Source organism: Hordeum vulgare, chromosome 4H (assembly GCF_904849725.1).
Source record: "Hordeum vulgare subsp. vulgare chromosome 4H, MorexV3_pseudomolecules_assembly, whole genome shotgun sequence".
NCBI lineage: Eukaryota > Viridiplantae > Streptophyta > Magnoliopsida > Poales > Poaceae > Hordeum > Hordeum vulgare.
Genome location: NC_058521.1, coordinates 171,611,641 through 171,629,189, shown reverse-complemented (window position 1 = coordinate 171,629,189; position 17,549 = coordinate 171,611,641).

Here is a 17,549-nt window from a genome sequence, read left to right as displayed (position 1 = left end):
ACAGAGACTTGGGTAGCCTTTTTGGTGTAACCAATAGGAAGTACTTGGTCTCACCGAAGCAGTTCTGAGTAACCCTAAAAACTAAATCGGTGGAACCTATTTAATCAACTCGGTATCACCGAGATGCATGTAGAAGGAGATCAGATCCAAAATTTCTTTGTTCTCTATTCTATGGAATTTTCTAGTGGCGTACAAGAGTTCCATACCATGGATTGCAGATAGGACTGACCTAATGCGCATGAATCAGATAAAGGAGGGCATAAGGGGTCGGAATTATACCCTAGTTTGGGGTTAGGAACTTGACATTTGAAGATAGAAATTCAAAGCATCGGGTCCTCAGGTATAAATAACTCGCATTATCTGGGTCACTAATACAAAAACTTTGGTGCCACCGAGTTTCACTGTTGTGTTGACATGGAAACTGGGGGAAGACGAGATTATGGTAACGGTGGTACTGAGATAATAACCTAGATGAGCATTGTGAATTGATGGAACCGAGAATATTGGGTTAGTTACACCAAGACTCACAAAGAGGTTTTGGAAGGCAGCCCTTATCGACATAGAACTCTGAGTGCTCTGCACATAAAGGGATCAAGAAGTGCTTGTTTTAAGTTTTGTGATGTAGCATGAATAGAACTTTAGATGAGAAAGCATAGATAGCTAGAGAAGGGTCCTAGGCATTCTTGTCTATCCAATTGGCAAAAGATAAATCAAAAGCCCAATAGCTACAATTGGATATCCTCGAATGAGAAAAGATATGCACACCAACATGCTCACACAATAAGATGTCAAATGAAATCATGATGAGCATGCACAAACATCCTAGCATCTACCAAGCACTTTTGCAATGACGAAGTCATCTATATATGAGTATATTGACTTGGGAGACAATTAAGAATACTTGATCATAGGTCATACTCATCGATTCAGCACAAGTGGGGTTACCACTTTTACATAATGCATTAATGTGTTCACATCATTTAGGAGATGCTTGTACTCAAGACTTAGAGTAAAGATCCCCCTAGATGTGACATCCCCTAAGAGGGATCAACTAACCTTGGGTTTTCTCATAGAAGACTTCAAGTAGGTGTAATAGTGGTGGAACCTCATTGTTGATAAAGTTCATCTTGAGTTGGGAGCAATCCTTGTTGTTTCTTACTCTTCTCACCTACATGGGTTAGTCTCAAAGCAAAAGGGAACAAACAAAAAGATATCTATGGACATTGAGTGAAATACATGGGAGGTGATGTCCAAAATTCTTTAATTACCTTGTCCCTTGCTCACCTTGAGTGAATGTGTGACTCCTTGAACTAATGCATATGGTTGAGGTTGATTGCATGTAGTTCTTGCCAGAATGAATGAGAGTGAATTATATGGGCAGAGTCACCCCCCAAGAACTTTCTAGTTCTTCCTCTTGGGAACCCGCATCACCTTGATGGGGATCCTTGGAATTGTGGTAGCACTAGATGAAGTAGTGCTAGAAGTGTCCTTGGGAACCCACTCAACCTTGGCTTGGGGTTCTTCAAATGAGTCGATGTCCTCTTGAATCTTTCTGTTGCCCTTGTGGTCTTGTGGTAGAGGTCTATATTGTGATATTGTTCCCTTGGGAGGAGTAGGATCATACTTCTCCTCTTGAGGAACAAACTTGGGAATGGGATATGGACCTTCTTCCGAAACATCTCCGTTGACGTTGAAGTAGCCAGTGCCCTGCTTCTTCCGATGTCCTCCTTGCTTGCGCACAATTTCCTCAAATTGCTTACTTCCGACAAGACTCTTGAAGACACCTCTGTCTATAATCCCTTTGAATAAATCGTTTTCTTGCTCAATTGTAACTTGGCTAAGGGAATCATTAGTGCAATAAAGAGAGCTACTAGCAACAACATCATTTGATTTAGCTTTAGCATTGTTGTTACTAGATGAAGACAATTTCTTTCCTTTGTTACTAGTGTTCTTATAGGTTTAACTTGTGTAACAAAAGTAGACAAGAGTAACCATTTGGCTAGATAAGAGGAACTCTTCTTTCGAAGATCATCATTGATTGCTTTTAGGAACTCATGCTCTTGCTCTAAATTTAGCTTCTCTAAGCGTAGCTTCTCATGAGTTCTTGCATGATCTCTATAATCTTCTAGAGTAGTTTCATGAGCTAAATTAAGAGTTTTTAATTCTTTAGTTAGTTGTTCGATCTTTTACTTATCATCATCATTCGATTTCTCTTAACTAGCATGCAAATTAGCAAGTTCATTTTCAATATTATCACTAGTCTTATCAAGGAGCAAGTCATCTTCTCCTAACAAGTCATCCTCATCACTATCAAAGTCAAAATACTCGGGGTGTGATACCTTGGGGCCTTTTCCATGAAGCCGTTTCCAATCCCTTCATTCGGTGAGTCAAATAGGTCGTAGGAGTTGGAGGACACAAGTGAAATGCCAGCAACACCTTTATCTTGACTGTAATCAGAGCTCGAGCGATAGCTTCTCTCCGATTTCTTGTCAGACTCGAAGTGAGAAACCCATTGACCAACATGAGCTTGATGTCTTCTTCTTGAACTGCTCTTGGTGTACTTGTCCTTCTTCTCCAATCCTCTGCCTCTCCAGGAGTGTCTTCATTCATAATGATCTTCTCTACGCCTTCTCTCTGTGTGAGGTGACTCATCTCTTGAGCTTCATCTTCTTGGTGACTCTTCTCTTTGTTTGTAGGGGAGCCGAGCACTCATTTGAAAAAGTGTCCGGGCTTTCCATAGTTATAGAAGTTTCGGTCACGACTAGACGAATGCTTCTCATCATATATTGAGCTTGAGCTTCTCTCTTTGCCTCTACTCTTGTAGAACTTGTTGAACTTTCTGACCATGAGGCTGATCTCTTCATTGGTAACCAGGTTGGCACTTGAAGTAGCAGGAGCAGTGACTCAAGCTTTGTAAGCACTGCTTGACTTCTTGTGCAACTCATCTTTGTCTTTTAGAGACATTTCATGACCAACAATCCTTCCAATGACTTCAGCAGGCTTGAGATCTTTGTAGTTGGGCATCATTTGGATTAATTTGCACACGGTGTCGTATCTTCCATCCAAATATCTAAGTATCTTCTTGATGATGAATTTGTCATCATCTCTTCGCTTCCTAAGCCAGCAATCTCATTTGTGATGAGAGCTAGCCCAGAATACATCTCAGCAACCCCTTCACAAAACTTCATCTTGAACTTGTCAAGCTAAATTTGAAGCACATCCAACTTAGATTCTCTGACAGAATCGGTACCTTCGTGTATATCAATCGAAGTATCCCAAATTTCCTGTGCATTCTCAAGGCGACTGATTTTGTTGAATTCATCAAGACACAAGCAGTTGAACAGGATTGAGCACTTAATTGTAGCATCTTCAATTCTTCCGCTGTGGCATCATGATCCAGTTCTTTTCCTTCTCCGAAGAAATCACCTTGCACACCAACACGAACAACATCCTAAACGACGGGATTATGACCAAGAATATGCATTTTCATATTATGCTTCCAACTAGCAAAATTAGTGTCATCGAAATACGGTCCTCTATGGTGATTTCCCTTAATAGACGCCATACTCTCCTAGGTTGTGAAACCAAAGTATTGGAGACCAAAGGTATGATGCCACCTGTAGGATCGAAAGTATGTCTAGAGGGGGGTGATTAGACTACTTGACAAGATACAAACTTAGCCTTTTCCCAATTTTAGTGTGGGCCAGTTTTATCAACTATGACTATTCAAGTACACCCTACACATGCATATGTAAGAGTACTGCAGCGAAAAGTAAAACATGCAACTTTAAATAGAGGGTAAGGTAGGGAGATCAAACGCAAAGGTTGACATGGCGATTTTTGGCATAGTTCCTATAGGTGGCACTATCGTACGCCCATGTTAGTGGAGACTTCAACCCACAGAGGGTAACGACTGCGAGAGTCCACAGAGGGCTCCACCCACATGGGGTCCTTGAAGAAGCGACCTTGTCTATTCCACCACGGCTTCCGTCCACACAGGACTAGGCTCACTCACGGTAGATATTCACAAAGTAGGTGATCTCCTTGCCCTTACAAACATCTTGGTTCAACTGCGCAACACAAAATAGGAGGCTCCCAAGAAACACCTTACCAATATAGGAGGCACCACCCTCCAAAAGGTAATAGATGTGATAGAATGATGAACTCCTTGCTCTTGTGCTTCTAAATATAGTCTCCTCAACACTTGATACGTCCCAAACATATCTATAATTTCTGCTTGTTACATGATCTTTTGGGTGACATTGTTATATGTTTTGCTACACTTTTATATCACTTTAAATATATTTGGACTAACATACTAACTCAGTGCACCCAGTGCCAATTTCTGTCTGCTAATGTCTATTTTGCAGGGGCTTTTACCGAATTTTCCGAAGCCCGAAAAAATTCAGAAAAATATATAAAAAATCAGCGAAATAGAAGCTTCCGGATCACCGAAGGAGGGGCAGAGGGGGGCCAGGGGCCTCCTAGGTGGCTTGCTGGTGTGGCCAGGCCCTAGGTCGTGCTAGGAGGTCGCCTGGGTGGGTCCCACCTCCTCCGCTGCCCTCCTTTGGCCTATATTTAGAGTCCCCAGAGGAAACCCTCGCAAACTTTCTGGAATCACGGATTCGTCCATCGTTCCTCTGCCGCAGCGCTTCAAGATCGGGAGCGTCTGGAGACCCCTTCCCGGCACCCTGCCAGAGGGAGGATTGACCTCCGGGAGCTTCTCCACCGCCATGGACGCTTCCCGAAAGTGCCATGAGTAGTCCTTCTTGGACCATGAGTCCATGACCAGTAAACTACGTGATGTCTTCTCTCCAATCTTGTGCTTCAATGGTTAGTCCTTGTGAGCTACCCTACATGATCAAGGCATCTATGTAATTCTGTTGCTATTTCTATGCTCGGTTTGTTGGGATCCGATGGATTCTGAGATTATGTTCAGATTGTTATGAGTTATATGTTTGATTACCCTTTTATATTATGTTCCTTAGTGACTCATGCATGTTCTCCATTGCTTTTTATTGCTTTGGCCAAGTAGTAGATTGTAACTCCAAGACGGAGCGTTATGCATGATTTTGGGTTCACGCCCTTCAATGTCTAGCTTGAGTGACATAAACATGAGACTAGGGGATGTGCTTGTTGCTACCAGGGTGAAAACAACGGTGCTTGTGACCATGGTTACAAGGATAGTTTACCTTACGCATAGTTCGTTAATGCAGTTCTCCATTGCCTTGAGCTTACACTTTTGGTGGGGCTCGCAACGTAATACCGGAGAGATGTTCTGGATAGATATATCAAGGTGGATGATTACTAAGTAGATGCTGATGAATAAACGGTCTAATTGTCTTGGCATACTGCCCATTACTATTGAACCTCTAACTATCAAGTAGCATAATTAGCATTGCGGTGCAATCATAATTCTGTCAATTGCCCAACTATGATTTGTATACCCTAGCATAGTTGTCTATCGTCTTTTGGGAGAGAGACATCACTATTGAACATCATGTGACTCCGGTCCATATCACCATCATTGTTTACACCTCCATCATTTTGCGCTTTCATTTACTTTTCCGTTGCAATCACTATTACCTTCCCCCTTGTGTTTTGATCCTTTGCAAACTACAAGGCCGGAGAGATTGACAACCTCTATGTACTCGTTGGGAGAAAAGTTATTTGTTGTGTGTGCAGGGCCACGTCTTCTGCTAGCGCCAGGGTGGAAGACACCTACTTGTTGAGCTTAGGAGTCCTCTTGGTTCGATAAACCTTATAGTCTCCGTGTAAGGGAAATTTGCTGCTGACTACATCTCCACCTTCCACTTGGGGTATCCAACGAGGGGCGAGAAGTATATCCATCAACTCCTCATCAACACTCTATCACTCTCTCTCAGATTTGGCATGGTTAGGAGAGATTTATCCTGTGGAAAGACTCTTGGGGAGGCTAGAAATCAAGGTTCAAATGGTACGAATTGAATCTCTTAATATCAACACATGAGTACAGGGCTCTCTCTCAGAAAAATGGATCCGACAAGTGTATGTGTGTTCTGAGTGCTTCCTCTACGAATGAGAGGTAGGTGCAGGGGTATGTATAGGCATCTCCCGAAATCCAACCGTTACAACATTATTGGGAATATCGGTGGAACCAAAATGTTAATCTCGGTGGTACTGAGTGCACTAAATGTGGCAACTTTGAATTTTCAGTGAGACCGATATATGAATCTCGATGGTACCGATACGATGGCCTAGACTGGATTTCCAAACTCGGTGAGACCGACTTCAAACTCAGAATTTCTGAAAATTGAAATTACCTTTACTGAAAGTTGGTCAGCCAAACTAAGTGGCACCAATATGAATGTTGGTTGTACGAGATGGTGGGATTTGTTGGGACGTAGCATGGGAAACAAAAAATTTCCTACGCACATGCAATACCTGTCCATGGTGATGATCATCTACGAGATGGGAGAGTGAGTCTACATAACCTTGTAGATTGCTAAGCGGAAGCATGTATAATGCGGTTGATGTAGTGGAACATCTTTACGATTCAAATCGCAGCCCGTCCCGCAATCTCATCATGATCCGTCTCGCGATCCCATCATGATCCATCCCTATCTAGTGCCGAATAGATGACACCTCCACGTTCTTGATCCAGCAAGAGCAGCGGAGAGGTAGATGAGTTCTCCAGCACGGCGGCGTGGTGGTGGTGATGGTGAACTAATCCAGCAGGTCTTCGTCTAAGCACCGTCAAACTATACTAGAGGAGAAACCGATCTAGATGAAGTAGAGGGAGCAGGTGGCAATTAGGGTTAGGGATGCTTCTAATTCATCTAATATATATAGGAGGGAAAGAGCAGAGGAGGCAGACTCAAAACCTCAAGGTTTGGCTAAAATTGGAGGTGGAGGAGTCCTACTCCAATCCTACTAGGATTAGGATTCCTCCTCTCCACATGGAAACCATTTCCTTCTCTTTGACCTTTGGGTTTTTCCTTCTCAAACCTCAGAGGCCTTAGTGGGGACTTAGGACAGCCCACTAGGGGCTGGTTTGTCTCCTCCCACAGCCCATGAGGCCCCTCAAGGCATGACACCTCTCCCGATGGTCCCGGGTACCCTCCCGGCACTCCCGGTACACTACCGAAGTACCCGAAACTTTTCCAGTCACCAAAACTGGACTTCCTGTATATCAATCTTTACCTCTGGACCATTTCGGAGCTCCTCATGACGTCCAATAGCTCATCCGGGACTCTGAAGAACTTTCGGTTACCAACACCTATAACTCAACTAGACCGAAACATCATCGAACCTTAAGAGTGCAGACCCTGCGGGTTCGAGAACTATGTAGACATGACGTGAGACATTCTCCGATCAATAACCAATAGAGGGACCTGGATGTCCATATTGGATCCTACATATTCTATGAAGATCTCTATCAGTTGAACCTCTATGTCAAGGATTCAGTTAATCCCGTATAATGTTCCCTTTGTCCTTCGGTATGTTACTTCCCGAGATTCGATCGTTGATATCTCCACACCTAGTTCAATCTCGTTACTCGCAAGTCTCTTTAATTGTTTTGTAATAAAAGATCTCGTGACTATCTCCTTAGTCACATTGCTTGCAAGGCTTGTTGTGATGTTGTATTATGGAGTGGGCCCCGAGATACCTCTCTGTCACATGGAGTGACAAATCCGAGTCTTAATCCATGCCAACCCAACAGACACCTTTGGAGATACCTGTAGAGCACCTTTATAGTCACCCAGTTACGTTGCAACGTTTGATACACACAAGGTATTCCTCCGGTGTCCGGGAGTTGCATGATATCATGGTCATCGGAACAGATACATTGACATGCAGAAAACAATGGAAATAAATTGACATGATCATATGCTATGGTCATAATTTGGGTCTTGTCCATCACATCATTCTCCTAATGATGTGATCCCATTATCTAGTGACAACACTTGTCTATGGCCAGAAAACCTTGACCATCTTTGATCGACGAGCTAGTCAACTAGAGGCTCACTAGGGACAGTGTGTTGTCTATGTATCCACACATGTATTTGAGTCTCCAATCAATACAATTCTAGCATGGATAATAAATGATTATTATGAACAAGGAAATATAATAATAACCAATATATTATTTCTTCTAGGGCATATTTCCAACAGGATTGGCATAGGATATGTCTATGTGCATAATCGGTATGGCCGAGTGAGAAATGTTGGTGGGGAATGCCCCAACCTTGTTTGTAAGGGTACGGTTGCCACCTTCAAGGGAACCACTTAGTGAAATCACGACACCTCGCATCGCGTTAGGGCATGAGGATAATACGGTGGCCTTAGTGGCATCTTGGGGAGCATTGTTCCTTCACACCGCTACAACAGAGACGTACCTCCCTTCAGAGGGAAGGAACTTTGGAAACACATCCCCGTCTTCATCATTCCACTTGTGGTTATTTCTTACCTTTACTTGTATTTGTTATTTACTTGTTGTTCATGTTGCTAGCATTGTATAGAATGGTCACTTAGTTGCATATCAAGCCAACCTATTTGCTGCTAAACTTAATTTTGTTAAGAAAAGGCTACAATTTTTTAGTTGCCTATTCACCCCCTCTCTAGTCAGCCATATGGATCCTTTCAATTGGTATCAGAGCCTCGTCTCTTTATTAAGGGTTTCTCTATTGGGAATGTTGCATGGGAAACAAAAAAATTCCCACGCTCAACAAGATCAATCTAGGAGATGCACATCTATGTGAGGAGAGATTATATCTACATATGCTTGTAGATCGCTAAGCAGAATCATTAAAGAACGTGGTTGATTTAGTGGTACGTCTTCGCAATCCAATCACAATCCATCCAAGGAACTCCCAATCGAGCATCGAACCGATGACACCTCAGCGTTCAACACACGTACAACTTGATGACATCTCCACCTCCTTGATCCATCAAGCGAGGTCGAAGTGGTAGATGATTTCCCTAGTAGAACGACAAGGTGACAACGGTGGTGGAGGGATACGTCCGAAACGTATCTATTATTTTTGCTTGTTCCATGATCTTTTGGGTGACATTGTTATATGTTTTGCTACATTTTTATAAAATTTTACACATATTTGGACTAACCTACTAACTCAGTGCACCAAGTGCCAGATTCTGTCTGCTCATGTCCATTTTGCAGGGGCTTTTACCCAATCTTCCGAAGCCCGAAAAATTACAGAAAAAATATACCAAAAATCAGCGAAACGGAAGCTTCCGGACCACCAAAGATGGGCCAAAGGGGGGCCAGGGGCCTCCCAGGCGGCTTGCTGGCGCGGCCAGGCCCTAGGCCGCGCCAGGAAGTTGTCTGGGTGGGTCCCACCTCCTCCGGTGCCCTCCTTTCGCCTATATTTAGAGTCCCGAGAGAAAATCCTCACAGAACTTCTGGAATCACAAATTTCTCCATTATTCCACCGCCGCAGCGCTTCCGAGATCGGGAGTGTCAGGAGACCTCTTCCTGACACCCTGCCGGAGGGAGGATTGACCTCCGGGAGCTTCTCCACCGCCATGGTCGCTTCCCGGACGTGCCGTGAGTAGTCCTCCTTGGACCATGAGTCCATGACTAGTAGCTATGTGATGTCTTATCTCCAATCTTGTGCTTCAGTGGTTAGTCCTGGTGAGCTGCCCTACATGATCAAGGCATCTATGTAATTCTCTTGCTTTTGCTATGCCCAGCTTGTTGGGATCCGATGGATTATAAAATTTATGTTCAGATTGTTATGAGTTATATCTTTGATTATCCTTTTATATTATGTTCCTTAGTGATTCATGCATGTTCTCCGTTGCTATTTATTTCTTTGGCCGAGTAGTAGATTGTAACTCCAAGAGGGAGCGTTATCCATGATTGTGGGTTCATGCCCCTCGATGTCTAGCTTGAGTGACAGAAACATGAGACTAGGGGATGTGCTTGTAGCCACCTGGGAGAAACGAACGGTGCTTGTGACCACATTTTCATGGATTGTTTACCTTGCGCATAATTCGTTAATGAAGTTGTTCGTTGCTTTGAGTTTACACTTTGGGTGGGGCTCCCAACTTGATACCGGCGAGATGTTCTGGATAAATATCCCAAGGTGGATGATTAGTAAGTAGATGCTGATGAATATTGTCTTGGCGTACTGCCCATTACTATTGAACCTCTAACTATCAAGTAGCATAATTAGCATTGCGGTGCGATCATAATTCTGTCAATTGCCCAATTGTAATTTGTTTACCGAAGCATAGTTGTTTATCGTCTTTTGGGAGAGAGACATCACTAGTGAACATCATGTGACTCCGGTCCATATCACCATCATTGTTTACACCTCCATCATTTACCGCTTTCATTTACTTTTCCGTTGCAATCACTATTAACTTCCTGCTTGTGATTTGATCCTTTGCAAACTACAATGCCGGAGAAATTGACAACTGTTCTGTACTCGTTAGGAGCAAAGTTATTTGTTGTGTGTGCAGGTCCACATCTTCTGCAAGCGGCAGGGTGGAAGACACCTACTTGTTTAGCCTAGGAGTCCTCCTGGTTCGACAAACTGTACAATCTCTATGTAAGGGAAATCTACTGCTGACTACGTATCCACCTTCCACTTGGGGTAACCAACGAGGGGCAAGAACTATAGTCATCAAATCGTCATCAAGCAAATTTCTGGCGCCGTTGTACACTATCCTTTACCTTGTTAGTTTGCTTTTCAGTTTTTCTTTAGAGTCCTATACCAAGAACCACAAAAAAATTAGTTGCTTTCTTCTTGCTTGTTGTTGCTGCTATGGGTTCCTCTGAAAACACCAAGTTGTGTGACTTCACTAGTCCCAACAACAATGACTTTATCTGCACTCCTATTGCTGCGCCCGCCACTGGAGCCACGTCCTATGAGATTAAACCTACTTTGCTGAACCTTGTTATGAAAGATCAATTCTCCGGTGCTGGAGATCATGCTACCTTGCCCTTGAACAATTTTGTTGAGCTCTGTGATATGGAAAAATATAAAGAAGTAGATGGTGATATTGTTAAATTTAAGCTTTTTCCTTTCTCCTTCAGAGGGGGAGCCAAAGTGTGGCTTCAATCTTTGCCTAGGAATAGCATAGATTCTATGGATATGTCCAAAGATGCTTTTTTGGGAAGTATTACCCGCCTGCTAAGATTATCCGGTTGAGGAGTAACATTATGAATTTTAGGCAATTGGATAATGAACATGTTTCTCAAGCTTGGGAACGTATGAAATCTCTTGTTAAGAATTTCCCTACACATGGTTTGACTACTTGGATGGTTATCCAAACTTTCTATGGAGGATTGAACTTTACCTCACGGAATCTGTTAGACTCGGCCGCGGGAGGAACCTTTATGTCAACTACACTTGGTGCTGCCACAAAGCTATTGGATGAGATGATGAAAAATTATTCTCAATAGCACACCAAGAGAGCTCCAACAGGTAGGAAGGTAAAATCTGTTGAGCAGATCTCCTCTCATAATGATAAGGTTGACATGATCACGACTTTACTTACTAAGCAAGCTCCTGTTGATCCTCATGATGTACCTTTAAATTCCTTGGTTGCTCAAGAAAGATAGCAAGTGGACGTTGATTTTATCTCTAGGAACAACTTTAATATCAATGCTTATAAGAGTAATTTTGGTAGCAATCCTCGACCGTTTCCATCAGACAACTATGGGAACAACAACAATTATCCTAGCACCAAAAACTCAACATCTAAATTAGAGAGCATGCTTAAGGATTTTATCACTTCTCAAAAAGCCTTCAACAAGAGTGTACAAGAGAAACTAGAAAAATTAGATAGTCTCTCGTTGAAGGTGGACAACATAGCTCCTGATGTAGAGATGCTTAAAATTAGAACTTCCCCACTTGAGGAAAGGAACACCACACCCATGAATGCTCTCCAAATCCAAATTAATGAGAACATAAGAATGCTAGCCAAACTTAAAGAGAGATGGGCTGGAGAAATAGAAGATGAAGAGATAATTAAGAGCCTTCCTACACACACTACCATTGCTACTATACAAGTTGTTGAGGATCACAAAACTATTAGCACCCATCGCACTCCTAGTTCCAATGGACCTATTAATGGTGATGCTAATACCTCAACTATAGGACAAGAAGGTCCTTTGAATTTATAGACTACTAAAAGAATGATCTTAGATGACATTACTACCACTTTAATTAATGGTAATAACCTTGATTTTGACAACTGTAGTCTCTCCAAAGTTATTACCATTTTGCAAAGAATGGCTAAATACCCCCACACTAGTACACTAAATATTGCCTTCACCGAGCAGATTACCAATGCTCTTATCAAAGCTAGGGAGGAGAAGCTCAAGCTAGAGACTTCTATTCCTAGAAAAGTCGAAGATGGTTGGGATCCAGTGGTCAAACTTAAATGGAATAATATCTCTTGCTTTGCATTATGTGATGTTGGAGCTAGTGCTTCCGTTATGCCCAAAAGAATGTATGATATGCTTGATTGGAAACCTTATGATCCATGTTCTTTTGGTGTTCGTCTTGTTGATTCTTCCATAAAGAAACCTTTAGGGAGAATTGATGATGTTCTTATTATTGTCAATGATAATTATGTGCCCGTTGATTTTCTTATTATGGACATTGAATGTGATCCTTCATGTCCAATTATTTTGGGACGTCCTTTTCTCCGCATCGTTGGTGCTATCATTGACATGAAAGAGGGAATTATTAAATTCCGATTTACTCTCAAAAAGGGAATGGAACACTTCCCTAGAAAGAAGATTAAGTTACCTTATGAGTCCGTTACTCGGGCAAGTTATTCTTTTGGAGTTGATAACAATTGATCTTCTTGCATTATCCCTAGCTCAAAGGCATAAAAGAAAGCGCTTGTTGGGAGGTAACCCAATTTGTTTTTACTTTCTGTTTTAGTGGTCTTGACGCTTGTTTATACTGTAGCAACATCATTGTATCTTTATTTTTAAGCTTTGTGCCAAGTTATAGCCTCTGATTGCAAGAAAGTTCAAAAATTGTGACATGCTGTCCGGAAAAAGATTATCTATGCTTGATGGAACAAATCTCCAAAAATCACTAGATCATCTTTTTTATCTGAATTCTTTCGAGAGCATGCTCTATATAATTTCCTTTCTGGCATCTGTTCTAAGTTTTTTGATTTGAGTTGCAGAAGTGCCCCGAATAAATTATTTACTACCCGATGTTCTATTTTTCACAGATTCTGCCATGTTTTGCGTTTTCATTGTTTTGCAAATCCTAAGCTTACTTTTTATTTGCAAAAACCTTTTGGCATTCATAATAATCATTAGATTTGCATGAAAATATTTATTTCCAGCAGGTAAAGAATTATTTTATTAAGAGAATTAACCACTCTAATCAGCTTATGATGAGTTTCGTATGAAGGGAGTTTTCAAGTATGCGATGGGAGATGAAGAAAGAAGATACATGAGTGTCAAGCGCTCAAGCTTGGGGATGCCCCCATGCACCCCAAGAAATATTCAAGGAGACTCATGCGTCTAAGCTTGGGGATGCCCCTGTGCATCCCCTTCTCTATCAACAATCATCAGTTCGTCCATCTCCATGCTATACTTTTATAACTTCATATGATATTTGCTATGCTTGGAGCGTCTCGCTCTTTACTTTTTAGTTTGTTTTAGTTTTTCTTGCTATTCATAACAAGTTGGAACCTAGGCTACCTTGTTTGGTAGAGAGACACGCTCCAATCCACTCTAGAACACAACATAGGTTTTCATGCTTATCCTTTTTGTGTGTTCTTCATATTTTCGTAGCTACTGTCATGCTTAGCTCTTAGTTTTCATGCTTATCTTTTTAAGAGCTATTATTTAGGTTGCTTTTGGAACTCTCTTGATTATCATGCTTATCTTGTTTAGAGAGTTGGCTCGTTGCACTGAGTTGTGTGTCTTGCATGAGTAGGTAATTGAGGTTGCTATTTAAGTATAGTAGTAACTTGCAATAGTTTTGAGGTATTGATTTGAGTAATGTTTGGACTATTGGTGTCAAGAGCTTGAGCCTATTAGTGATAGGTGTCGTATTTTTGGAAATCCGTGTGTTTTTCAAAAAGTAAAATTAGTTGAGAACTCTAGCTACTAAATTGATCGCTAACCTCTGGAGGGGTTGGAATATATAGAGTACCCTCACATTACTATGAGTAGAGGATGCGCAAAGATAAGCAAACCCCGAAACACTCCTCGAGGTACTTGTATCTTTGTGAATTTCCTAACTAGATAAAGAGTTACCGATAATAAGTGTATGAGTTCTTGGACTAATGTGACTATTGGATTGTTGGCACTTCCACCATTCATATTTTGCTAGCCTCTTCGGTACCGTGCATTGCCCTTTCTCAGATTGAGAGTTGGTGGAAACTCCGCCAGTGCATCCAAACCCATGACATGATACGCTTTGTCATACTTAAGCCTCATTATATCTTTCCTCAAAATAGCCACCATACCTACCTACTAAGGCATTTCCATAGCCTTTCCGAGATAAATTGCCATGCAACATCCACCATGTCATGACTTGATCTTCATGTCATACATGCTTTTGCTTGATCGTAGAGCCGCATGCTAGTTGGACTTTGCCCTTATTACTGCTATATGACGCGCTAGTATCATTGCATATCCTGCTACACTGGGAGAGGCATACATTTGCATACATCATGATAGTTTTCACTTGTCTTTATGTTGAGTAGTTCTTATAAAGTGTCATGACTTTTCTTTTTATTCATGTAAAACATAGAATGTTGCCCTTAAGTGAGGAAAATATCCCAAAGAGGACAAAGAAAAGATCCCAAAGAGGACAAATGAGAGATAAAAAGAAAGAGCCAAAGAGGCCACAAAAAATTAAAAAAATGGAGAAAAAGAAAAGTAACAAGAAATAAAAAGAGAGAAGGGAGCAACACTACTATTCCTTTTGAAAGATCCACACTCGTACTCCATTGTTATATTTGTACTACATAGAGATTATCATTCATGCATAACTATGTGGGTACCCTTACACTATAGAACTTGGTTTGCATATTCCAATGACGAGCCTCCTCAAATGAGCTCTAGGTCTTCATGAGCAAACAAGTTGGATGCACCCCCACTAGTTCCATTGGAGAGCTTACCTTAGCTCATATGTGCATCCTTACATGGCAATCCCTACTCCTCACATCATATGTATCATTTGGCTTTCTCTTGCCTATGGTTGCCCTCATTGATGTGAGCCTTTCACACCTTTTTGTCTTCCTTCCCCATCATTATTCCATTTTCCATCCTAAGTGCCAATATATCTTGCTTATGCTCATCCATTGCATGAGTGCTCAAAATCGAAAGGGAGAGGATCATTTTTAGTTATGCCTGACTAGTGGTCTGGGGTTGAGTCAAAACAATATTCCGAAGGAGACCAAGTGTGAAATTTTAGTAGATTTTGTACTCAATTAAAAATATATATTTTATGATCTCAACCCATCTCCCACTTCTTGCACGCAAACACCATTTGTAGACATTCGAGTCACGGACAGCGAGAACTCTTGCACCTTTATGTTCTTACTTTGCTAAGCTCAATACTAGATATAGACTCTTGCTTGTTATTGTCTTGACTTGAGTTGCATATCTTACTTGCTTTACTTTGAAGTTCTTATATGTGTGTTAGCATGGCACCACATAAATTATTGTGTTATCATTTATCTACGTGAGGACGAGAGAAATTAAGCTTGGGGATGTTGATACGTCCCAAACGTATCTATAATTTCTACTGATTCCATGATCTTTTGGGTGACATTGTTATACGTTTTGCTACACTTTTATATCATTTTACACATATTTGGACAAACCTACTAACTCAGTGCACCCAGTTCCAGTTTATGTCTGCTGATGTCCATTTTGCAGGGGCTTTTACCTAATTTTCCGAAGCCCGAAAAATTCCAGAAAAAATATATAAAAAATCAGTGAAACAAAAGCTTCCGGATCACCGAAGATGGGCCAAAGGGATGCCAGGGGCCTCCGAGGTGGCCTGTTGGCGCGACCAGGCCCTAGGTCGCGCCAGGAGATCTCCTGGGTGGGTTCCACCTCCTCCGGTGCCCTCCTTTGGCCTATATTTAGAGTCCCGAGAGAAAATCCTTACATAACTTCTAGAATCGCGAATTTCTCCATCGTTCCGTCGCCGCAGCGCTTCCGAGATCGGGAGCGTTAGGAGACCTCTTCCCGGCACCCTGTCGGAGGGAGGATTGACCTCCGAGAGCTTCTCCACCGCCACGGACGCTTCCCGGACGTGCCGTGAGTAGTCCTCCTTGGACCATGAGTCCATGACCAGTAGCTATGTGATGTCTTCTCTCCAATCTTGTGCTTCAATGGTTAGTCCTTGTGAGCTGCCCTACATGATCAAGGCATCTATGTAATTCTCTTACTTTTGCTATGCACGGTTTGTTGGGATCCGATGGATTATGAGATTATGTTCAGATTGTTATGAGTTATATATTTTATTAAACTTTTATATTATGTTCCTTAGTGATTCATGCATGTTCTCCGTTGCTATTTATTGCTTTAGCCGAGTAGTAGATTGTAACTCCAAGAGGGAGCATTACGCATGATTGTGGGTTCATGCCCCTCGATGTCTAGCTTAAGTGATAGAAACATGAGACTAGGGGATGTGCTTGTTGCCAACAGGGAGAAAACAACGGTGCTTGTGACCACGGTTGCAAGGATTCTTTACCTTACGCATAGTTCGTTAATGCAATTATCCGTTGCTTTGAGTTTACACTTTGGGTGGGGCTCGCTACTTAATACCGGCGAGATGTTCTGGATAGATATCTCAAGGTGTATGATTAGTAAGTAGATGTTGATGAATAAACAGTCTACTTGTCTTGGCATACTGCCCATTACTATTGAACCAATAACTATCAAGTAGCATAATTGGCATTGCGATGTGCTCATAATTCTGCCAATTGCCCAACTGTGATTTGTTTACCCAAGCATAGTTTTTTATCGTCTTTTGGGAGAGAGACATTGCAATCACTATTACACCTCCATCATTTACCGATTTCATTTACTTCTCCATTGCAATCACTATTACCTCCCCGCTTGTGTTTTGATCCTTTGCAAACTACAAGCCCGGAGAGATTGATAACCTCTCTGTGCTCATTGGGATAAAATTTATTTGTTGTGTGTGTAGGTCCACGTCTTCTGATAGCGCCTGGGTGGAAGACTCCTACTTGTTGAGCCTAGGTGTCCTCCTGGTTCGATGAACCTTACATTCTCCGTGCAAGGGAAATTTGCTGCTGAAGGCATCTCCACCTTCCACTTGGGGTAACCAACGACGGGCGAGAAGTATATCCATCAACTCATCATCATGGAGAAGTTGTCCCCGCAGGGCTTCGCCAAGCAGTACTGAGAAAACTAGAGGAGGAGACGATCTAGAGGGAGAGGGAGAGATTGCACCGTGGCGTGTGTGTTGCAGCGTGATAAGTCTCCAACGTATCTATTATCTTTTTTCTTGTTCAATGCTATGATATTATTATTCTTGGATGTTTTATTATCAGTTTATATCTTTTTATATCATTTT